The sequence below is a fragment of the Tamandua tetradactyla genome, chromosome 10 (assembly GCF_023851605.1).
Source record: "Tamandua tetradactyla isolate mTamTet1 chromosome 10, mTamTet1.pri, whole genome shotgun sequence".
NCBI classification, from domain to species: domain Eukaryota; kingdom Metazoa; phylum Chordata; class Mammalia; order Pilosa; family Myrmecophagidae; genus Tamandua; species Tamandua tetradactyla.
In genome coordinates this window covers 76,830,294-76,849,471 of record NC_135336.1, presented here as the reverse complement: position 1 = coordinate 76,849,471, position 19,178 = coordinate 76,830,294, and the positions used below count along the sequence as shown (strand labels likewise).

General features: G+C 35.6%; 1 long non-coding RNA gene across 1 annotated transcript in view; it reads right to left on the bottom strand.

The window, feature by feature from the left end:
* Positions 1–19,178, bottom strand: part of LOC143648000 (uncharacterized) — a 52,028-nt gene that overhangs the window by 8,879 nt on the left and 23,971 nt on the right. The window contains exon 2 of the long non-coding RNA XR_013158304.1: positions 17,746–17,829. This is a non-coding gene — a long non-coding RNA (uncharacterized LOC143648000). The remainder of the gene's footprint in view (positions 1–17,745; positions 17,830–19,178) is intronic.

Sequence of the window (19,178 nt, the reverse complement as noted above, 5' to 3'; positions counted from 1 at the left end):
AGCAGGCTTTTACTGTTCTAAAACACTTAATCTCTTAGGGGCACTGTATTATAAAGAAAAATTAAGAAGTACTGAATCTTCACTTAATTCTGTTCAAAATTATTACATCATCAAAAGTTCTCTTTCTGGTAAGTCTCATATGAAGACATCAAAATGAATAGCTGTCCTCTTTTAAATGTCATATTTTGCATATAAAATCAGTGACTTATCTATGAAATAATTCCAGAAAGTAGCTACAGAGCATGAACCTACCCAAACAAATGTATTTTTCAGTATGAACCTCCCATTATTAGATTGTCAACAGGACAGATTATAAATCTACCATTAGATTTAAGCTTTTCTCATACCAGACATCAAATTTGAATTTAGAGCATTTATTATATAGACAGATTAGAGCCTAACTCTTTTCAACCAGAGAAGTTCTAATGGAAAAATATGTCATTGACTTGATTACTCAGAGAGATTATCTGGTGTAGAACAATCTTAAAAACAGTGATATCAAGTGTTTAATTAGCTGCAAATTTGTGCCACATGCATTTCTTATTCAATATAAAATCCCATACTATCTAAACATAGACGGTGTTATTTCCATTCATGGCCAGAGAAATTGAGACCGAGAAAAAGAGTTGTAAATTGCCAGTGCCACACAGTTAAGAAGTAGCAGCACTGTGCTTGGAATCTGGCTCTCCATGACATTGTAAACACTTGTCTGTACTTTTCCAATGGCAGTAAAATAAAACTGTTTCATTAATATACAAATAACTTATGAATTTATAGTAGATCAGTTACTTGTTTTGTTACTCTAATAATACTTGAGATAAAATCCAAAAATATTACTATGGTCTACAAGAAACTACATAATCCTACCACTCATTTCTAAAGTGAGGGCTTTGTATGCCCTCTGTCTTCTGTATGTCATCTAGACACACAAGTTGATCTTTTAATTCCTTCAATATTCTCTGCTTTTCACTTTTGCTGTGAATGGAAGAGTTTTTTTTCTTTTTTTCCCCACTCAATCTTCGTGAGGGACTTCCTACTCATTATTCAGTTCTCCCTTCAAACATCTCTCTGCTTCAAATCATGTCCCATAGTATATGTTCTCTGATGACTTTGAACTTTTTCTTCATTGCAGTTTTTAACAGTTAGTAATTGTGATGGCTAGGTTCTGGTTTCAACTTGACCAGGTGGTGGTGCCCAGTTATGTGGTGAGACAAGCACTGGCCTAAAGGTTGCTGCAAGGATATTTCATAGTGCCATCCAATCTCCACCTAAAGAGATCAACCCTTCAGTGTCTACTAAACTTGTAATCACCCCTCCGAGGAAACAGCCTTTACCCTTTGTCTGGAGAGATTAATCCTGAACCACTAGGTGAATCTGCAAAGCTATGCCCTGAGGAAATTGGCTTGAAAGACGCTTCTTTTCATGACCCACACCCACCACCTCTCTTTTCTTCAAGATCTATAACTAAACTAAATCTCAACAGACCCTGAAAGGTGAGGTACAAGTATGACCCGTAAAGAGGTATGCTCTACTGCAAAAGAACTGCCTAAGTTGTCCAATTATGTATATAGACCAAAAATGAGGAGAATATCTGTGGGAATGGATATTAAGGGTGTGGGATAATGGTGGAATATAAAGTTGTATCAAGCTGAATTCATTGATATGGGCTCACTAAGCAGAGATTCTACATTCAAAGTTGTAATTTAAGGGGTTAGAAAGAGCATTAACAGTTTGGGTATTTGGCTGAAACATGCATCAAAAGGTGGCCAACATTACCTGATGTCAAAATACCAGAATTGCCTTGGTGTGAGGTAAAGGAGGGTATCCAGAGGTTTAGTGAGATTGAAATGTTACAATGGTTTTATCATGGAAGACCTGCTTACACACGCCAGGAATGTCCAGGGGACACATCTTTCACAAGAATTTAGGGAAATAAATTTATGAAACTAGCTTCATCATCCCTGAAGTGTGCTGCAATCACCCTTCTCTATAGGGCATATATTACTGCTGGAACTGCTGTCACTGAGCTGTAATCCTTAAACACAATGGGGATGATCAGATCCTGAGTTGGCAGAAACCATGTGGTGACAGTTAATCACCATAGACAAAGTGGGTGTGGTCACCATGACAGACCACAGACTCAAAGTAGGAGTCAAAATAATCTGACTCACAGAGACTTGTGGTGTTGCTTAATAGATAATGGATAACCTAGAAGTAAAATAGACAGGCAATCTACTAAGTTCTTATTTGAGCTGTATAAGAAGAATTCTACATCAAGTGAACAAAATTTCTAATTTGATTACAGAAACAGAGACTCATGGCCCCATAATCAATTCCCAGACCTGAGACAGTTTGCAAAGCTCCTTGAATGAGGGGAGGGCTACGTACCCTTGGGGAAGGACTCTATTACACCGCACAAAATTTACACTGCTAATCTTCCTCCCGTCCTCCCCAAGGAGACCTATGGCCTTTTACCAGGATGACTGTGGATTGGGGAAGAGGAACAGATCAGATATTTCGGGGATTATTAGACAATGATTCAGAAGTGACACTAATTCCAGGAGACCCAAAATGTCACTCTGGTCCACCAGTCAGAGTAGGCACTTATGGAGGTCAGGTGACTGATGGAGTTTTAGCTCAAGTTCATCTCACAGTAGGTCCAGTAGGTGCCCAGACCCATTTTGTGGTCATCTCCCAAAATCCAGAATGCAGAATTCGAATTAACATACTCATCAACTTGCAGAATCCCTACATTGGTTCTTTGACTCATGAAGTGAAGGTTATTATGGTAAGAAAGGCCAAGTGGAAGCCACTAGAACTTCCTAGCAAAGTAGTGACTCAGAAGAAATACTGGACACCTGGAGGGATTGTAAAGATTAGTATCACCCTTAAGCACTTGAAGGATGCAAGGGTGGTGATTACCAACACATCCCCATTCAACTCTCCTGTGACCTGTGTGAGAAACAGAAAGGCCTTAGAGAATGAAGGCGGATTATCATAAACTCAACCAAATGTTGACTCCAATTGCAACTGCTGTTCCAGATGTGGTATCATTGTCTGAGCAACTCAACAGTCCCTGGTATCTGATATGCAGTTATTGATCTGGCAAATACTTTTTTCTCAATAGCTGTCAGTAAGGACTACCAGAAATAATTTGCACTCAGCTGGCAAGGCCAGAGGCATACCTTCACTGTTATGCCTCAGGGGTACATCAACTCTTCAGCCTTATGCCATAATCTTGCCTGTAGTAAATGTGATTGATTCTCTCTCCCACAAGACATCAAACTGTCCATCATATTGATGATATCATGTTGATTGGATCTAGTAAGCAAGAAGTAGCCCCTACTCTAGACTTATTGGTAAGACATTTGTGTGTCAGGGGAAGGGAGATAAATCCAACAGAATTACAGGGGCCCTCCACCTTAGTGAAATTTCTAGGTGTCCAGTGACGTGGAGCATGTTGAAATATCCTTTCTAAGATGAAGGATAGAGTATTGCAAGTGACCTCTTCTACGACTTAAAAAAAGGTATAGTATGTAGTTTTTCTCTTTGCATTTTTGAGACAACATATTCATTTTGGGTGTGCTACTTTGGTCCATTTATCACATGACAGAAAAGTTGCTAGTTTTGAATGGGACCAGAACAAGAGGAGGTTCTGTAACAGATCCAGGCTGCTGTGCAATGCTCTGCCACTTGGGCCATATAATCCAGCAGATCCAGTGGTGCTAGAAGTGTCAGTGACAAATAGAGATGCTATCCGGAGGATTTTCAGGCCCCTAGAGGAGAATCAGAACACAAACATTTGGGATTTTGGAGTAAAGCCTTACCATCTTCTGCAGATAACTGTTCTTCTTTTGAGAAACATCTTTGGCCTTCTACTTGACCTTATGGAAATTACATGCTTAACCATGGGCCACCAAGTTACAATGAGTCTTGAGTTACCAATCATGAGTTGCATGTTGTCTGGCCCACAAAGCCATAAAGTTGGCATGCACAGCAGCACTCCATCATAAGAGGGAAATTAATATATAAGAGAAAGGATTTGAGCAAGTCCTGAAGGCACAAGTAAGTTACATGACCCCGCATTCTTGCACATTACCTTCTCTTTCCAGAAGCTACAGCCTCTTGGGAAATTCCTTATAGACAACTGACTGAGGAAGAGGAAAGTGGAGCCTGGTTTACCAATGATTCTGCATGACATGCAAGCACCACCCTGAACTGGACAGCTGCAGCACTTATCTGTGATGTCCTTGAAGGATAATGGTTAGGGGAAATTCACCCAGTGGCAGAACTTCAAGCAGTGCACTTAGTTGTTCATTTTGCTTGGAAGGAGAATTGGCTAGAAGTGCATTTGTATATTGACTCATGGGCTGTTGCTAATGGTTTGGTTGGATGATCAAGGACTTAGAAGGAGCATGATTGGAAAACTGGTGACAAAGAGGTCTGGGGAAGAGGTATGTGCATAGACCTTTCTGTGTAGGTAAAAACCATGAAGATATTTGTGTCCCATGTGAATGCTCACCAGAAGGTGACTTCAGCAGAGGAATGTTTTGATAATAAAGTGGATAAGATTATCTTTCCAGTGGATACAAGTCCTCTTCTTTCCCCAGCCTTTCCAGTCATTGCCCTGTGGGTTCATGGATGAAGTGCACAGACTGGCAGGAGTGGAAGTTATGCATGGGCTCAGAAACAAGGACTTCCACTCACCAAGGCTGGCCTGGCTACAGCCACCCCTGAGTGCCCAACCTGCCAGCAGCAAAGACCCATACACAGTACCCAAGACAGCACCATTCCCTGAGGTGATTAGCCTGCTATGTGGTGGCAAGTTGATTATATTGGACACTTTTCATCACGGAAAGATCAACAATTTCTTCTAACTGAAATAGAAACATACTGTACATATGGGTTTACCTTCCCTGCACACAATGCTTCCACCAAAACTACCATCTGTGGACTAATGGAATGCCCTATCCATCATCATGGTATTTTACACAGCATTGGTTCTGATAAAGGAAGCCACTTCACAGCAAATGAAGTGTGGGGATTAGCACATGCTCATGGAGTGCTTTGGTCTTACCATGTTCCCCATCATCCTGAAGCAGCTGGGTTGATAGAATAGGAGAATGATCTTTTGAAGACCCAATTACAATGCCAACTAGGTGGCAATACCTTGCAGGGCTAGGGAGACGTTCTCCAGGAGATTACATGTGCTGTGAATCAGTGTTCACTTTATGGTGCTGTTTCTCCCATAGTGAGGATTCTTGGGTCCAGGAAATTAAGGGTTTTAAATAGAAGTGGCACCACTCACTATGACCCCTTATGATTCACTAGGAAAATTTTTGCTTCCTGTTCTCGAATCCTTAAGCTCTGCTGGTCTACAGTTCTTAGTTCCAAAAGGAGATATAATCCTACCAGAAGACACAACAATGATTTCATTAAACTAGAAGTCAGTACAGCCACTTGGCCACTTTGGGCTTCTCATGCCTCTGAGCCAACAGGCAAGGAAGAGAATTACTGTACTGTTTGGACTGACTGGTTACAACTCTCAATGGGAAATAGGAGTGCAACTACACAATGGAGGTAAATAAGAGTTTTCCTGGAATACAGGCGATCCCCTTGGTGCATCTCTTAATATTGTCATGCCATGTGATTAAAGTCAGTAAAAAAACTGCAGCAGCCTAATCCAGACAGGGCTACCAATGGCATAGATACCTCAGTAATTAAGGTTTGGGTCATCCCACCAGGCAAAGAACCAACTGAAGTGCTTGTTGAGGGTAAAGAGAACATGGAATGGGTAGTGGAATAAGTTAGTGATAAATATGAACCACAACCACAAGACCCCAGGTACAGATACAAGGATTCTGATGGTATGAATATTTCTTCCTGTTTGTTATGAGTATGTTTGTATTTGTCAAATATGTTGTTTTCTTCTTATCATACAACACAATTTGTATTGTTTGTGTTATAGAATTTAAGTTATAGGATATGAAGTTTAAGAGCAAATGTTACCTAAGTACTTGCACACTATTCTGGAGAGATGTAGTGCATTTCTGTTTGTATGCAGGACAGTAGAGTATTGTTATGTGAAACATATATCTGCTATTGTGTTCTATTTAGAAATTAAACATGTTTCAAGGTGGTACATATAGCTGCCGAGTTAACAAGGATGGACTGTGATGTTTAGGTTCTGGTGTCAATTTGGCCAGATGGTGATGGCCAGTTGTCTGGTCAGGCAAGCACTGGATTAACCATTCCTGCAAGGATATTTCATAGCTGGTTGATAGCCCAGAAGGCTGGTTTATTAAATCATCAGTCAGTTGATTACAGCTGTGGCTGATTACATATGTAATCAATAAGGACACATCTCCTGCAAATAGAAGAACCAAACAGATTTTATCTGATCTGTTGAAGAATTTTAAGGAAGAAAACAGAATTTTTCACTGCTTCTTCAGCCAGTGAGCCTCTCCTGTGGAGTTAGTCCACACTTTTCATCAGACCTGCTAGCTTCACAGTCTGCCCTCCAGATTTTGGAATCTTCTATTCCCATGGTTGCATGAGACACCATGTTTCTCTGGAGAAACCTAATATAGTAATTATATATTTATTTTATGATCTTTTTGTGAAAGTTCATGTTTTCAGTACACTGTCTTTTTCTTGTAGGTATAGACCGTGTCTATTTTGTGTTAACATTGTACACTAAATGCAAAGCATTGCAATTGACTATGGTGTCAATGCATGAATAAATGAATACATCATATATTAATTGTTTTGAGACATCTCCCTCCATATATATTGACTAACTCCAATCTTTCCAGAGAATTTTCTTTCAAAATATATTTGCCCGAATATCAAAAGTGTAATCATGGGGCTGAACTCTTAAATGACTGTTTTCAATGATACTTGAAAAAGATATATATCAATATCACCCTTTTGTTTCTAATTGTACCAGACACCCAACCCCCACATCCATGTTCTCCTGTGTTGACATTTTTGTGCTACCAACTCTTACATAACTAGTAGGGAAAATGGAGATCTAGCTAAACTTAGTTTCATGATAGATAGGTTCAAAACAGCCACCATGAATATAACTAGCTTTTTGTGGGAATTTAGCATGTTTCTAAGTAAAAAGAAGAAGCATTCCTCTGTCTTTGCTATCTTCTATAAGAACCCCAGAGAAAGTTAAAATATAGTAGCAAACAGAATGGAACCCCAAAACTTATGCTTCATAACGAGTAAATTATAAAGGATAAATGAAGCTAGCACACCCATGATACAAAGACAGGGTACTAGAAAAGAACGTACAGGGAATAAGAAAAATGTACTTGGAATTTTAAATATGATAGCAAAGTTTTGGAAGATAAAATTGAGAAAATTATGCAAAAAGTAGAATAAATGATAGAAGACAATGTCACAGAAAATTGTTGTTTCCTTTCAGCAATTTCTGAATAAATCAAAGTGTTGCAATATATGATAAATAAGAAGAGAAAATAGAAAGAAGAAATTACATATTAACCAATAAATTTCCCTGATCTCTTAACTTACATTTTTAAAAAACTCATAAAGTTCTGAGCAATTAAAAAAAAAAATAGAAAGTGCAATTTTATAAAGCTCATTCACATTAGAGTGAAGAGAACCCAAAGACCCTTTAATGGATTAATAAAGATTAATCAGAATAAAGTAAATAAGCAAATATTGTTCAGCACAAATGATAGAATTTTAATAGGATAAAATTCTGAACAGCAAAACTGAGAGCTAGAATGCCACAATGAATTGGCTTCAAAATTAAAAGGAAATATTGCTAACATATAAATTTTAATCTAGACAAAATTATCAAACACAAGAGAGTCCAATCATATTCATATATTCTACTTCTCAAAAAAAAATCTCAATAATTTCATAAGAAAATTCATAAGAATTTCATAAGAAATTCATAAGAAATTTCATAAGAAATTATTCTCACGATGCTACTACAGAAGGAAGTCTGCAATATCAAAATGAAAAAGCAAAACCAAAAAGAGGAGCATAGAACCCAGAAATATGGTATCTTAACAAAATGGAGGCAAAGAAAATGTCCAGAATAATGGTGAATGTAAAAAAAAAAAAAATCCTGGGGTGATGTGTATATTCTGAATGCAAAACACATAATCCAAGTAGCAGTGGAGAACTGGAGGATTACAAGCGGTATATTTCCTGGAAGGAAATGAAGTTATTAGGTTGATTTTTGTTTCTGAAATAAAAACTTGAGAGTTTGGTACCCAAACCACACATAAAAACAACAACAACAACAGCAACAAAAAAATTGAGAGCCCATTTATAACTCTAAAGGAGATTTGGAGACAAATTTTTGATAAATACATAAAAATTAATTTAAAAATAAAGCAGCTATTAAATAAAATAAAAGACCAGAGAAATTTCATAATTCACTACATGATTTAGCTATACAAAATATTGACATAGAGACTTAAACAATTGCTTTAATATTGATGGAACTGAAATTGAGATAGAGAAAATTATACTGGACATATCGAAGCAGGGAGGGAAAGGCCAATATTGACAAATGAGATATTGTGGCTTCACTGAGAAAAGTCAATAAAAACATGTAATACACAGAATTAAATCAGCAGGTGAACAAGATTAAATTCATGGCTACTGGGGAGTAACAAATGAATACAGGAAGTCTTAAGTCACATAAATGTTCTTTTCTTTACAAGCTTTTTGGAACTATTTGATATTTAAATCTGTATACTTTTTGGACTCTAATACAAATGTAAATAAATTAAAACTGTATAAAAAGACACTATATACACTTATACATGTATATGCTCTTCTCCCTTAAAGAGCTAATGAATATCTTCTTATAATGTTCTGGTTTGCTAGCTGCAGGAATGCAACACACCAGAGATGGATTGGCTTTCAATAAAAGGGGATTTATTTCATTAGGTCTTCAGAGGAAAGGCAGCTAACTTTCAACTGAGGTTCTTTCTTATGTGGGAAGGCACAGGGCCCTCTCTGCTGGCCTTCTCTCCAGGCCTCTGGGTTCCAACAACTTTCCCCGGAGTGATTTCTTTCTGCATCTCCAAAGGCCTGGGCTGAGCAGCCAGTGCTGAGATGAGGTATGCTGAACTGCTTGGGCTGTGCTACATTGAGCTCTCTCATTTAAGCACCAGCCAATTAAATCAAACATCATTCATTGCAGCAGACATGCCTCCTAGCTGACTGCAGATGTAACTAGCAGCAGGTGAGGTTCATGTGTCATTGACTCATGCGCACAGCAACAGAACTAGTACCTTCACCTGGCCAAGCTGACAACTGAATCTAACTACCACATATAATATTGCAAGAAAAAGTGAATTTTGCAATGGAATTATTAAAGTAATACTATAAAGATAGAATATAAATGAGATTGAGAAGATGGAGCTCAGGTTTGTCCTATTTAGTTTCAAGTCATACTAGCAAAATGCTGACCTTTCATTTTATTTAATTAATAGATATTTTTGTAGAACAGTTTTAGATTTACAGGAAAATTGACAAATAGTATGGAGAGTTCCTCACTTCCCATCCCCACACAAAGTTTTTCTTATTGTAAACACCTTGCCTTGCTGTAGTATAATTAATACACCAATATTGATACATTATTATTTTAAAAATTCCATAGTTTTCATTAAGGTTCACTCTTTGGGCTTTAGAGTTCTATGGGTTTTGACCAATGCATAATATCATGCACCCATCAGTACAGTAGCATACAGATAGTTTCACAGCTCTATGATTGCCAAGTTCTACCTATACACCCCTCCCCTAGATTCCTATCAATTATTGATCTTTTCACTCTCACTATATTTGTCTTTTTCATAATATTGTGTGGTTGAAATCATAAAGTAAGTAGTCTTTTCAGAATGGCTTTAATAACTTAGCATTTAAGTTTATTCCACATATTTTCATGGCTCATTTCTTTTTTTAAAAGCAGTTTTATTGAGATATATTCACACACCATTCAGCTCCTCCAAAGTGAAAGATCAATGGCTTTTAGAAAACCACAGAGTTGTGCATTCATCACCACAGTCAATTTTAGAATATTTTCATTACTCCAGAAAGGAATAGACCATATGACTTTGCAGTAACCTCTCAATCCCTCTTTACTTCTTTAGACCTACATAATCACTAATCTAATTGCCTCTTTAGATTTATGTATAGCTAATTTTTTTTATAAATGGAATCATACAATAAGTAGTACTTTGTGTAAGGTTTATTTCACTTAGCACAGTGTTATTTATTACTGTCATTTTTTAATTGAAGAAGTTGTAAGTTTATATAAATGTCATGTAAAGAATACAGTGTCCTATATACTCCCCTATGGTTAACATTTTGCATTGGTGTGATACTTTTGTTACAATTTATAAAGGAATATTAAAATGTCCCTCTTAACAGTAGCTCATAGTTTGCATTAGATACATTTTCCCATATATCATCTTATTAATAAAACCCAATAATAGTGACTTACATTTGTTTTATTTCATGAAAGAACATTCTTAAATTTGTACTACTAATCACAGCAATCATCCAAAAAAGGATTCATTGTAAATTATGTAGTTCTATGTTTTATTTTCTAGCTTTTCTCCTTGTAACATACACGACCCCAAATTTTCCCTTTGAACCATATTGGCACACATAATTCGGTGCTGATAATTGTGTTCACAATAGTGTTCTACCGTCACTACTATCCATTTTTAAACATTTGCAATCAACCGAATTAGAAATTCTGCACAAACTAAGTATCAGCTCCCCATTCACTATGCCCATTATAACTCCTGATCACCTATATCTAGATTCTAACTCTATGCCTATTATAAATAATACACATTAGGAGAGATCATACAATATCTGTCCTTTTGCGTCTGGCTTATTTCACTCAACATAATATCCTCAAGTTTCATCCAAGCTGTTGCATGCATCACGACTGCATTCCCTCTTATAACTAAATAATATTTCATCATATGTATAAACCAAATATTTTATCAATTCATCAGTTGAGGGACAATTGGGTAGCTTCCATCTTTTTGCCAATTGTGAATAATGCCAGTATGAACATTGGTGTGCAAATGTCTGAGTCCTGCTTTCAGTTCCTCTGGGCATATACCTACTGCTGGATAATATGGCAATTCTGTCATTATCATCCTAAGGAACTGCCAAGCTGTCTTCCACAGTGACTGCATCATTTAACATTCTCAGCAGTGGTGTACGAGTGTTCCTATTTCTCCACATCCTCTCCAACACTTTATAGTTTTCTGTTTTATTTTGTTTTGTTTTAAATAATGGTCTTAGAAGATGTATAATGATATCTCCTTGTGGTTTGGATTTGCATTTCCTTAATAGTGATGTTGAACATCTTTTTATGTGTTTCTCAGCTATTTGTATTTCTTTTTTGGAAAAATGTCTATTCAATCTTTTAACTATTTTTTTAATTGGGTTTTTGTCTTTCTATTTTTGAGTTGTAGGATTTCTGTGTGTATTCTGGATATTAAACCCTTATCAGATAGGTGGTTTAGCAACTATTTTCTCCCATTGAGTAAGTTGCCTTTCACTTCCTTGAAAATGTCTTTTGTAGAACAAGAGTTTAATTATGAGAAGGTCCCATTTATCATTTTTTTTCTTTCATTTCACATGCTTTGGGTATAAAGTCTAAGAAGCTATTGCCTAACACAAGCTCTTGAAGATGCTTCTCTACATTTTCTTCTAAGTTTTATGGTCTTAGTTCTTATATTTAGGTCTTTGATATATTTTGAGTTAATTTTTGGATAAGGTGTGTGGTAAGTATCTTTTTTCATTTTTTTTTCATATGAATATCCAGTTTTCCAAGCACCTTTTATTAGACTGTTTTGCCTTAACTGAGTGGATCTGGTAGCCTTGTGAAATATAAACCGATCTTAGAATTAGGGTCTTTATCTTAGCACTTAATTCAAGTCTGTTAGTCAATTTGTCTATCCTTAGGCCAGTACCATTCTATTTGGACTGAAAGTACCATTCGCTTTGTAATATGCTTTGAAGTCAGGAAGTGTGAGGCCTCCAACTTTGTTCTTCCTTTTCCAGATGGTTTTGGCTATTTGGGGTACCTTATCTTTCCAAATTAATTTGAAAATTGACTTTTCTTGTTTTCAGTTGTCTCAATATATTCGTGATTTCTCTTGCAATTTCTTCTTTGATTCACTGTTTAGATGAATTGCTCAACCTTCGCATATTTCTGAATTTTCCAGTTTTCCACCTGTTATTGATTTCCAGTTTCATTCCATTATGGTCAGAGAACATACATTGTATTATTTCAAACTTTAATTTGTTGTGATTTTTTTCTGTGACCCAACATGCGGTCCATCTTGGAGAGTAATCCATAAGCATTTGAGAATGCTTATCCTGCTGTTTGGGGGTACAACATTCTGTGTATGTCTGTTAGATCTAGTTCATTTATCATATTATTCAAGTTCTTTGTTTCTGTATTGACCCTCCGTTTAGATGTTCTACCTATGAGACTGATGTATTGAAGTCTCCAACTATAATCATAGAGACATCTGTTTTTCCATTGAGTTTTGCCAGCATTTGTTTCATGTATTTTGGGCATCCTGGTTATGTGAAAAAACATAGTGATTGTTATTTCTTCTTGGTGGATTGCCCCTTCAATTAATATATAGTCATTCTGTGTCTGTTAGTAGTTTTGCATTTAAAGTCTATTTTCCCCAGTGTTAGTATAATTATCCCAGCTTTCTTTTACTTACTGTTTGCAGGGAACATCATTTTCCAACCGTTCACTTTCAACCTATTTGTGTCTTTAGGTCGAAAGTGAGTCTTTTGCAACAGCATAAAGTTGGATCATACTATTTTATCCATTCAGCCAATCTGTGACTTTTGAATGGGAAATTTAATCCATTAAGATTCAGAGTTTTTACTGTAAAGGCAGTGTTTATTTCAACCATTTTATATTTTGCTTTTTCATATTGTATCTTGTTTTTGTCTCACTTTTTACCCTTTTAGTTACTCTTACTGACAGTCTTCATTTTTACGTTCTACTGCAAATCTCTCTGACCTGTCTTTTCATTTCAACCTTCAGAACTCCCTTTAGAATTTCTTATAAGGCAGATCTCCTGTTGAACTCTTTCAGTTTCTATTTATCTGAAAATTTTAAACTCTCCTTCACTTATGAAGAATAGTTTTGTAAGATAAAGAATTCTCGGATGGCAGCTTTTCTCTTTCAGTTCCTTAAATAAATCATACCACTTCCTTTTCACCTCCATTGTTTCTGATAAGAAATTGTTAGTCTTACTAAGGGTCTCTTCTTTGTGATGAATCACTTTACTTCTGCTCCTTTGTAATTTTCTCTTTATCTTTAGCATTTAACATTCTGAGTAGTATGTGTCTGGGCATAGGTTCATTAGAATTTATTATTTTTGTCGTATGTTGCACTTCTGTAAATGCATATTTAAACCTTTCATGAGAGTTGGGAAATGTTTGACCATTATTTCCTCAAATACTTTTCTGCCCCCCTTTTTTCCCCTCTTCTTCTTCTTGAACACTCATGATACATATACTTGTGTACTTCATGATGTCATTCAGTTCCCTGAGCCCCTGCTCATTGCCCCATTGCTTTCTTTATCTGTTCTCTAGTCTGTAAGATTTCAATTATCCTATTCCTTCCTCTGCCTGCTTACATCTGCTATTGCATACCTCTAATGTATTTTTAATCTCTTCCATTGTGTCTTTAATTTCCATAAGTTCTGTTTTGCTCTTTTTTCATACTTTCAAATTCTTCTTTAGACTCACCCAGTGTATTCTTAATACCCTTTATCTCTTTAGCCATTTTTTCCTTTATCTACTTGTATTAATTTAACATATTTGTTTGAACATCTTTGATTAGTTGTGTCTCCTACAACATTTTATAAAGTTTATTCTTTTGATGGGCCACATCTTCTGTTTTTTTTTTTTTCACTATGGCATGTAATTGTTTTTGCTGATGTCTAGTCATCTGATTATCTTTATGAATTTACTCTGTAGGTCATTTTCTCTGTCTTTCTTGAGGTGTTATAATTGATTGGCTTTGCATTAGGGTTTCTTTAACTGTTGGTTTAACTTATTTTAGAATTTCCCATGTTTAACTGTTCAAATTTATGCAACTCTTCATCTGATTCTTGTCCTGGGTATGTATTACAATATTTAAGGTTGCCCTATTTGTGCAGTATTTCACCTCTAGGGGAAACTTTTTCTTCTGTCCCCTCTCCAGGACTCTTGACCTCTTCTGTTTGTTTATCTTTAACCAGTGTAGTTTTTACTCTCTTTTCATTGTCTATAGCTGCCTTTGCTTAGAGCAAAAATTCAGGGAGAGGGTCAACTTGGAGGGAACTTTTCCAAGTCATTATTTCATAGTCAAAACTAGGCCAGGGACCCACAAAGAAGACACAGATCAGTTCCAAAGAGCCGTGGTTAGAAGATCAGCAAAAACACCCAAAAGCCTTTATGATATGTTCCCATTTTCTCTTCAGAAAATTGTTCCCTGCCACACTAGAGAGGTCCTGTGTCTTAAGCTTCCACTGCTTTTGCCACTGTTGGGGGTAGGATTGAAACAATGGCTGTGGTTGTCCCTATCTGGTATTGGCTAAAATAGTGGTTCAGAGCTAGGACCCAAAAATCAAAATTTGTCAAAAATCAAGTACTCAGCTGTGTCCCCAACCTATTCTTGGGAAGGATGGCCTCCACCTCCCTCTCCATCCTCACCAGTCAGCCAAGGACTGAATCTGATGGGGTTTACCTTGAGAGGAAGGAAAGGCACTAGCAGCCATCACACTATGGGTTCCTCAGAGTTTTTCACTGCAGTGTCTCTTTCTCCTGCCCCATTCTTCTTCTTCTGGGGCTCTGGGGCCCCGGAACACCAATTTCAGACAGTTTCTTCTTGTCCACTATCTGTTTTTGGACGAGTCCTGGAGTACCTCACTCCACCCTCTTCCCCAGAATTTCTCCTCTGCTCAGTGTTTTTTTTGTCACTGAATAACATCCTGCCCTATGGATCTATCACTGTATAGTCATCCATTTGCCTATTGGAGAACATCTTGGTTGCTTACAGTTTTGTGAATATGAATAAAGGCGCCATAGATGTTGTTATTCTGATTTTTCTGAGAGCGCACATTTTCAATGCAAGTGGGAAAATACCTAGCAGAGTGGTTGCTGGTCTACATAGTAAAACTAATTTAGATTTGTAAGAAACTGCCAAACTGGCTTCCAAAAATGACTGAAACATTTTGCATTCCTATAAACAATAAACAAGAATTCCTGTTTTTCTCATACTGGCCAGCATTTGGTATTGTCCATTTTTGAATTTTATATCTTCTGTATAGTATTTCTGTATAGTACTACTGTGTAGTAGTTCTGTATAGTACTACTCCTGTATGATAGTTCCTCATTATTTTAATTTTCAATTCCCTTATGACGTATGATGTGGCATATCTTTTTATATGTTTATTTTCTATCTGTATACCTCTTTAGTCAGGCAACTGTTCACATAATTTTCCTATTGTTCGATTGGATTATTCATGTTCTTATTGATCAGATCTATGAATTCTTATATATTTTCAATGTAAATCCCTTAACATATGTGTTTTCTAAATATTTACTCTCATTATGTGGCTTATGTTTTCATTTAATGCAGTTCACTTGATCAATATTTTTAAAGGATTTTAGTTCTGGTTTTGTTTCTAATTATCATCATCAAGCTAAAAGTCACTGACTTTTTCTCCTATGTTAACTTCTATAAACTGCATAGTTTTGCATTTTATATTTATGTCTATGATCCATTTCAAGTTAATTCTGTGAAGGCTGTATGGTTTAAATACCAGGGATTTATATATCACCATTCAGAAGATAGGAGAGGTCCAAAATCTCCTTCCTTCTGAAGTCTGTGGCATTCTAGGTCTGGCTGTGAGGTTTCTTGGCTATCCCATCGCATGGCAATGCACACAATGACATCTTTTTTCTCTCCTGAATTCTGCTGATTTCCAGTGTCTGAATCTTCCCCTGGCTTCTCTCTATTACTAAATTTTGTTCTTATAAAGAACTCCAATGATCCAGGATTAAAGCCCAATCTGATTCAGGTAGCTACAATTTAGCTAAAAATAATACCTCAACAGGTCCTATTTACAATAGGTTTACATCAATTGGAATAGATTAAGATTAAGAACATGTTTCTTTCTTGGTACATAATTCAATCTACCAAAAATAAGCTTTTGTTTTCACTGATTTGTTCTATTGACTTCTGTTTTCAATTTCATTAATTTGTGCTCTTTTTTTTAAATTTCCCATCTTCCACTTGATTTTGACTTAAATTGCTCTTCTTTCTACACTTTCCTAAGATTATGCTCATATGATTGATTTTAGACTTTTCTACTTTCCTATTATATATATTCAATACCATTCATTTTCCTGTAAGCACTATTTTGCTGCTTCCCCAAAATTCGCATGTTATATTTTTCAATTAATTCAATATTTTTTTAAATGTCTAATGATTTCTTCTTTGATCCATGTGCTATTTAGAAATATCCTGTTTAATCTCCAAATACTTTGGCATTTTCCACCCCTCTCTCTGTTATTGAATTATAGTGTAATTCCATTGTAGTCTGAGTGCATACTATGACATTTGCTTATGTTGGGATATATCTGTGTATTTATATTTACACCTCTTTGAATATACGGAAATGAATTAGTCTAAGTTACCATAGCTGTAAATCACATTTAACCATATAGCCTGAATTTTGTTACATTGAAATGCCTGACTCAAATTAAGGAAATATATTATAGAAGTCATTTCAATAACTATTAAATTTTTTCTAAATATTAGACAGAAAAGGTCATGCTGTACTAATTTCTACTGTTTTTGAATCAAAGACTGTCATATACACTATGCATCTACCTTCAGCTCATTTCTAAGAATAGTATTTTTAATTTTTTTCCTTAAATTTAAGGTAGAATAGACCCATGTAGAATCTTTCTTAATAGAAAATTATGCATGTGGTAACTGGTACAGGTATATTTCCCCAAAGACAACTCAAATCAATTTTAGGAAATACATCAGAGGAGAAAATAAAGTATCCAAATCCATCTCTTTCCTCATGATAGTGAACTCAGCCTGAGTCTCTCATGAACCACCATCTGCTGTTACAAGGCTTATCAATACTGGAGGATATTATATGGAAGCAAAAAGAAACAATAAAATTAGCTTAATGAAATTCTTATCACAAACTAGAAAAGAAAACCACATGATCTTTCAAAAGAAAATCTCTGAACTTCCTGGAGTCCAAACAGATAATTTACTGGAAAATTATTTTTTCCCACGCATATAGCAATCCTGAACTTATTGATGGTGATGCGATTTCACAGAAAATTGTAGTTATTAGGAAAATGAATAACGATTTTTATAGTATACCAAATTTTATTTAAACAAATAAGTTACTGAGAAGTTGAAATATATATCACATTATTAAAAGTTCATTATATTGATCTGTTGGTATAAGTTACAATTTGCAGTACAAATTTTGTCTTTTCTGATGTATGAAATTCAAAATACTTCCCTATCCCTTACCGTTGATTTGTTTACAACTTTTCTATTTGTAAACTGCATTCGTGCCTTGTTAAGTTTATATAGCTGTGCAAAAAGCTGTAATATGTGCTTAACTTCTAAACATATGACATATAGTAGAATGTAAGACTATTGTTATTTACTTGCACTGTATCCCTTCTCATAGTGTCTTCCCATGAAGAAGAATTATGCATCCCAGTTCTGTGGAATTCACAATGAAGCATGACCTGAAATTATCAAAACAAATTCTTTTTAAGTCAGTATATGAATTGCCACTTTCCATGGTTGTGGAAACCAGCATTGAAATGGAACCTCTATCAGCATGGGTTTCTAAGTGATAACATAGAATCACACCCAATGTTAACCTATAATGGGCCTATAATGGACATAAGTAAGAAATAAACCGTTGTGATTCAAGCTAATGATATTTTCAGGTTTTTATTTCTTTGTTTAACCCTTGGGTATTCTTGTTTTTTATGACTGATAAAAGGACTGTATCTCCCAATTTAAACAATAATTCATAATTAGCACCACTTTCCACATTGCTCACTCAGTTTTTCTATACTTGTCCCTTTATCATATATATCATACATGTCATACATGTTTTGTCAAACATATTGTTTGCCTTCACCTCAGGACCCCTAATGTTGCTCTATTTTTATGTGGAATATTCTTGCTTCACATATCAACAAAGGGGAAGCTCTCATCCCAGTTGCTTGCTAAAAAACACCTTTTCTTGTGATCTTCCTTAATCACTCTACTAACAAAGTTTCCCTTCCCCAACTATAGGTTTCTTTATTGTAATTATCATTACTTGATCCTTTTTTTTCATTTTTTTAATTAAAAAAATTAACTAACACAACATTTAGAAATCATTCCATTCTACATATGCAATCAGTAATTCTTAATATCATCACATAGATGTATGATCATCATTTCTTAGTACATTTGCATTGATTTAGAAAAAGAAATAGCAAGACAACAGAAAAAGAAATAAAATGATAATATAGAGAAAAAATAAAAATACAAAATACAAAAAATATATATAAAAAAACAAAACAAACAAACAAAAAACACTATAGCTCAGATGCAGCTTCATTCAGTGTTTTGACATAATTACATTGCAATTAGGTAGTATTGTGCTGCCCATTTTTGAGTTTTTGTATCTAGTCCTGTTGCACAGTCTATATCCCTTCAGCTCCAATTACCCATTATCTTACCCTATTTCTAACTCCTGATGGTCTCTGTTACCAATGACATATTCCAAGTTTATTCTCTAATGTCGGTTCACATCAGTGGGACTATACAGTATTTGTCCTTCAGTTTTTGGCTAGTCTCACTCAGCATAATGTTCTCTAGGTCCATCCATGTTATTACATGCTTCATAAGTTTATTCTGTCTTAAAGCTCCATAATATTCCATCGTATGTATATACCACAGTTTGTTTAACCACTCGTCTGTTGATGGACATTTTGGCTGTTTCCATCTCTTTGCAATTATAAATAATGCTGCTATAAACATTGGTGTGCAAATGTCCGTTTGTGTCTTTGCCCTTAGGTCCTTTGAGTAGATACCT